General features: G+C 40.8%; 1 non-coding gene across 1 annotated transcript; it reads right to left on the bottom strand.

The window, feature by feature from the left end:
• Positions 1-4,588: 4,588 nt before the first annotated feature.
• Positions 4,589-4,662, bottom strand: TRNAD-GUC (transfer RNA aspartic acid (anticodon GUC)). Its single transcript has one exon. It is a non-coding gene; the product is annotated as a tRNA-Asp (tRNA).
• Between the last annotated feature and the right edge of the window lie 1,969 nt (positions 4,663-6,631).

Genomic DNA, 6,631 nt, shown 5'->3' with positions numbered 1-6,631 from the left:
CACTCAATCGACTGAAAGTCCAGAGCTAAGGACTGAAAGTAAAGAGCTAATAAATGCCGGAGATCTCAGCTTATAAATGAGTACACCTGCACCAGTGCACACGATTCTCTCGACAGCGCATAAGAGGCAATGCCCTCGGTCATCAGCATCAAGGACAGACCACTCGGTGAGTGGGATCAGAACTTGGTTCAAATCATTGAAAGATGGTTTCACGACTCCAAGCGCTGTCTCCGACTCATAATATAAAGAGTAAGCCGTCTCCGACTCATAATTAATAAAATAAGGGAGGGTTGGCGGGTGCAGAGCAAAGATAGAGGCATTCTTAGAGAAGAGAGAACAGAGAAGACGGTGCCAAGCTGCCAATTGGTCTGATCTCCCATAAGACAGTCAGCAAGGACAGGCAGGACAGACCAGGCTGAGTGTGAGTGAGAAAGAAGGCTAGGCTAGATCACTAGCAGAAGGGTCGAGTAGTAGCTTCTTTTGAGTACTAGCTCGTCGAGTAGTAGCTTCTTTTGAGTACTAGCTCTGGGATAGATCACTAGCAGGCAGAGGGCAATCGAGAGCGCATAATGCAGAAGGGCAATCGAGAGCGCATAATAAAGAGAGTTCAGAACATAGGGCTTCTATCCTTCTTTGAAGTCGTGCCAGAGTAGCAGAGCGCCTAAGAAAGAGACTAGTTAAACGATAGGGCTTATGGGGCGAGGAGAGTAGCAGAGCGCCTAAGAAAGAGTACCGAAATTTACTATATTTTTTGGGGTAAGAAAGAGATGCTTTGGTAGGAAAGTGCCTAAGAGAGATGCTTTGGTAGGAAAGTGCCTAAGAAAGAGATGCTTAGCCTGCGCTTCACCAAGAATAGTTTGTTTTTTAAAGAAAGAAAAAGAATTTGCCAATGCACAAAATCAAAGAAAAGAAATCGCCAACGTCTTCTCAGCGAGGCTAATTGCAAAGAGAAGCTTTCATTTTCCTCTCTTTTTATCATCCTTATATAGTTGAATTCTTTGTCCATATAGACAGAAGGCAAGAAAGACAATAGAGAAAGAAGGTGCGGAGCGACAAATCCTTATATAGTTTAATTCATTCACAAATGCATGCATATATAGAAAGAGCTTCTCAATGGGTAGGTGGGAAAGAAGGTGCGGAGCGACGAAGAGAAAGCAACTAAGAAAGAAGGAAGACTTTCTGCAAGCAACTAACTAAGAAGCACGCACAAGAAGCATGGCTTAGCTCTAGCTATTAGCACCTAGCACCTGGACCGGCTTCTTTGAGTTTAGATGCCACTCGTCACAGACGCCATTCGTCACCGGATGCCTTTCGTCACGATCGAGCGAACTCTGTCCTTACCTTCGTCACGATGGAGTCTTAGATGCCCTCGTTACGATAATGGCTTCTTCGTCTGCTAGATCCCAGTCCACATTCACTCTTGCCTAAAATAAATATAAATTCCGCCGACTTATTATTATATTAGGGCTCTCCGCTCAGTCGTCTGTCCCATCAGATCTCAGACTTTTCCGCACCGCCGGTCCCAAGACTCTTATTCCTCTGTAGTTCCCCTCGCTAATTAATTCATCTGTAGTTCTCCGGTTCTCCTCGCTTGGTTCCGCAGTGAATCTTCTCCCCCGATTGACCGATCTTCAGACCCACGTCACGAATAGAGAGTGCACTCCCCCGACCTGAGTCACCACTGGAAGCTAGCTCCTATCTTTGGATAAAGAAAGAGTCCTCCGGTCGCTGTCAATGAACTACTGAACTTCCGATAGCCGAGAAAGCACGGGTCCCCCGCGTACGTGGCCTAGACTTTTTTATTTAGTCGCACCGCGTAGGGGGCTTCGATCCCCTAGTAGCTCCGTCCACTATGAATTAGGTTCTTCCATTCTCTCGGTTCCGCAACTTTCCCACGGGCCCGGGCGAAAGAATTCATTCAATTCAACTCGCTCCGCACCTCGGAGTCGCTATCGCAGGAAACTTACTTTTATATTAGGCCCAAAAATATAAGCCAATATATATACAGGGGGATTAGTCGTAAATTGCTACGCAGAGGAACTTATATTATATACAGGCGGCCCTTACTATATATTTGGCGATCGGCCCTTACTATATATTTGAACTTATATTATAGTATGGCGGCCCTTACTATATATTTGGCGATCGGCCCTTACTATATATTTGAACTTATATTATAGTATGGCGGCCCCACCATATATTTATATAGTAAGGGCCGCCTTACTATAATATAAGTTCCTCTGCGTAGCAATTTAACTCCTCAATTTACTATATTAGGGGCAATTTCACTCCCCAAAATATAGTCAATTACCCCTTACTATATATTGGGGAGATAAATAGCCCCAAAGGCTATTTACGACTAATCCGCCTTACTATAATATAAGTTCCCCAATATATAGTAAGGGCCCTAATATATACAATTGAGGAGGAACTTATATTATAGCCTTACTATAATATAAGTTCCTCTGCGTAGCAATTTCACTCCCCAAAAATATAGTCAATTACCCCTTACTATATATTGGGGAGATAAATAGCCCCAAAGGCTATTTACGACTAATCCGATCGACCCAATATATAGTAAGGGTAGCAATTTCACTCCCCAAAAATATAGTAAATGTAGCAATTTATACTATTCAAAACGTAGAAAGATCTGCCGTCAATTCCCTCTCCTCGAGCTCTTGTCTTCGTTCTTCCCTTTTCAGTAGCTGAAATCCCGTCCTTCACGCTTTAAGTTGAATCCTCGTCTCGCTGTAAGTTCAGTCTTTCCTAGAGTCCCGTGGGTTCCGCTACTTCTTATATTATAAGTCTTCTCCCGCTCCCGCATCTCCTTCTAATACAATCACGGTGCCGCCGCCTGCTGCTTAATGGGATTCTTTTCCCGCTCCCTTATTTGAGTTTGCAATTGACTCATTTCTCTTTCCAACAGCTACTACTGGACTAGTCCTCATGTGTGTCTCCCGGACCCGGTCGCCACTCTTATCATACGGCTCTTATATGAATGGCATTCACTCGGATTCACTCGTATGGGAAGGAGCTAAAATGAGTTCCGATCAAGCCTACTTGAAACTCTTGGAATGAACTCAACCAAATAGGGCAAGGGCTGAAGGCTTCCCGGACAACCGAACCGATCTGCTTCCCGAAAAGTGCCCTGAACAAATGCATTGTATAATGGTCGTTGAACATCCTAAGATGGTGGCTAGGACTGTCCCTGGTCTCCCAGACCGGAATGCCACCACTTCGGGATAGAAGAAGGCAACGATTGAACCGGGGAAGTCTGGATGCCCTCCGACAGAAGGAATAGGAGGTAGTATAAGCCCTTCGGGAAACCGGAGGTTAAGACAGAGAGTATAAGCCCTCCGGAGTACTCGAGCGAGTCTCTTCTTTCTGGTTGCTGAATCAGTCCTTTGTTTGAGGCACGGAGTGGTGAGCAGCACAAGTCCATTCACGACTGCAGCTATCGAACTCTTCCTTATCACTGAAGGAATGAACTCGATTTCTCTTTCCATGAACAGAAGGTGCTACGCCAAAACCAAACAGCAGTCGTTCATGGCATATAGCCATTCACTCTAATCACTCAAACAGCAGCCGTGCATATAGCCATTCACTCTTTCCCTGTCTGTAGCGTACTTTGAGTTAGTTTAGAGTGCCGTACAAAACACTCTTTATGAAGAACTCTTAACGCGTACTTCTTCTCTATAAGAAATCTTAAAAAGGATTCTTTATTGGATCAGGAATCAAATTGAATTTACATCCTTTTCCACTTTAGCTTTTCCATAAAGAACCCAACCCTATCGTCTTCCCTATATATTCCTCCTACCTATATATTCCTCCTACTTACCTATATATTATACTTATACATACAATTATGAGGTATAATATGACTGGTATGGTATTCCATGGATGAGACAGAGATCCGGAGTGAGATGGAAAAAGGATAAGTAGAAGAAATAAGTAGAATAAAATCGAATCAAATTCCAATCATAAGGCGTTCTGTTCTCCTCTTCAATTTTCTTAGTCTTTCTTCGGGACTGGAACTGGAAGGCATACATCAAAAATGGAGTGTGCAATTTAGTTTATTTGAATGAAAATGAGATAGATTCTTTCCAATTAGTAATTGAGGATAAACCAAAAAAAACTCAAGTTGGAGCTAAAAGGGGTTTTAATTTACCCTGACAACGAGGCACTTATGTTAAGTTCGTTGTGTCTCGTACAATAAACGAATACAATTTGAATATGTGTACTCTTTTCTATTTGGTAAAAAGGAAGGGGTACTCTTTTCTATTTTATTCATCAAGAATATTTTATTTCAAAACAAAAGTGGACAAGTCTCTCTTAAATTAAAATAGTAAAGTCAATATAATCATACTACCGATTGTACGAATTGTACGAATCTCACTATTATGTTATGTCTCTCTCTTATCAATTGGCACTAATGAAACAAATTTAAATTCCCATATTTGTCTGATGATAAATACGAAAGAAAAAACTAAAGAAATAGGGATCCCGCTGGGTATTAGCTCTTGCTCCCTCTTTCTTTTTTTCACGTTAAATCAATTTATCCATTTATTTAACGGATCGTATCCTAGTTCGGGACTGACGGGGCTCGAACCCGAAGCTTCCGCCTTGACAGGGCGGTGCTCTGACCAATTGAACTACAATCCCAGCGAGGTGTATGGTATACATATATATAATTGTTTTTAAAAACAATTTCATTTTCTTCGTCGTGTTGTAAGAGAGACATGAATTATATACTAACTGAGATTATATACACATAGATATGGACTATACTGAAAGTAACACAGAGATATGGACTATAGTCAAAGTCACACAGATTACTAGTAATCCATGTTTTTTTAGTGCCGGATAATCAACCTTTCAACGATAAAAAAACTCTTTAGCTTTTCATAATCTTTGATAAAAAACTCTTTAGCTTTTCATAATCTTTTATTATGTATGTACCACTTAGAAAGATCAGAATGAATCAGAAAAACAGAGATACATAAGAGAAAATGCTTGATCCGTAAAAGATAAGGGACGAGTGAAACGACGTGTGAGAAGAGGGAAGGGACGAGTGAGTTAGACGGGGTGACGGGAAGACAGCGACTACGCCCTAAAAGAATATAAATTCCGAAAGGAGATAAATAGCCCCAAAGGCGTAGACTAATCCGCCTGCATATAATATAAGTACCTCTGCTACGCAGAGCAGATAAATAGCCTTTGGGGCTATTTACGACTATTCCGCGGGAGATAAATAGCCCCTTTGGCCCTGCATTCATAATATAAGTTCTAATCCGCCTGTATATAATATAACTCTGCTACCCTGTATATATATTGGGGAGATAAATAGCCTTTGGGGCTATTTACGACTAAAGGAGAGAAATTGCCCCAAAGGCCCCCCATAATATTAAGTTAAGTTCTAACTGTATATAATATAAGATAAGTACCTCTGCTACGCAGAGGCATATAAATAGCCTTTGGGGCTATTTACGACTAAGCCTAAAATAAATATAAAGGAGATATTTACCTAAAATCAATATAAAGGAGATATTCACCTAAAATCAATATAAAGAAATTTCCGAATTTACCTAAAATAAATAGAAAGGAGATATTTACCTAAAAAAAATATAAAGGAGATATTTACCTAAAAAAAATATAAAGGAGATATTTACCTAAAATAAATAGAAAGGAGATAAATAGCCCCAAAGGCGTAGACTAACCCGCCTGTATATAATATAAGTTCCTCTGCTATGCAGAGTAGATAAATAGCCAAAGGGGCTATTTACGACTAAGCCCTAAAGAAAGATAAATTCTATAATAAATTCCCAATATATGGCCCTAAAAGAAAGATAAATTCCGCCTGTATATAATATAAGTTCCCGATATATCCCTAAAATCAAGTCAACATATAGTTAAGTTCTGTATATAATATAAGTTCCCAAAGGAGATAAATAGCCCCAAAGGCGTAGACTAATCCGCCTGTATATAATATAAGTTCCTCTGCTACGCAGAGCAGATAAATAGCCTTTGGGGCTATTTACGACTAAGCCCAAAAATCTAGTAAAGGAGATAAATTAAGCCCAAAAATATAGTCAATTCCCTAAAATGAATATAAATAAATTATAGCAACTTATATTTATTTTAGGTGGTGTATTTCGACCAATTTACTATATTTTAGGCCATGTTAGACCTGTTGCTTGGCTCGACCTTAAGGGAGAGGGAGAGGTACGAGCAGTATTTGTATTAGTATTATCACATTCATCGCGACGTGTGAAGTCGGCTTCTCTCTCTCTATAGTGTAGTTCCGTCCCGCCCTCTTCTCAGTCCTCGGTGTCTAGCTCAGTAGTTGGTGGATCTGAGGAATTTACTATATTTTTTGGCCTCCCTACTAGTTCACAAGTCGTCATGACTTCTCTGAAGCGGGAAAGGGACCGGGAAAGACCAATTAAGACTGATGCCGACCAGCGAATATAAAGATTGCCCGCCGACTAGCGAATATAAAGATTGGTTCAGGCCCTTGAGCGAGTGATTGTTTTCTTGTGTAGCTACCTTCCAAATAGTGTATAGGGAAAGGATGTGAAGCGACTCGTTGTGGCTCAGTTTAATTCAGTGCAGTGATGTGGCCTATGCGGCA

Source organism: Curcuma longa, unplaced genomic scaffold (assembly GCF_044706935.1).
Source record: "Curcuma longa cultivar G26 ecotype Majalengka, Jawa Barat unplaced genomic scaffold, ITB_CL_G26_1.1 contig_24499, whole genome shotgun sequence".
NCBI lineage: Eukaryota > Viridiplantae > Streptophyta > Magnoliopsida > Zingiberales > Zingiberaceae > Curcuma > Curcuma longa.
The sequence above is the reverse complement of the archived record's forward strand: the minus strand, read 5'-3'. Positions and strand labels throughout refer to the sequence as shown.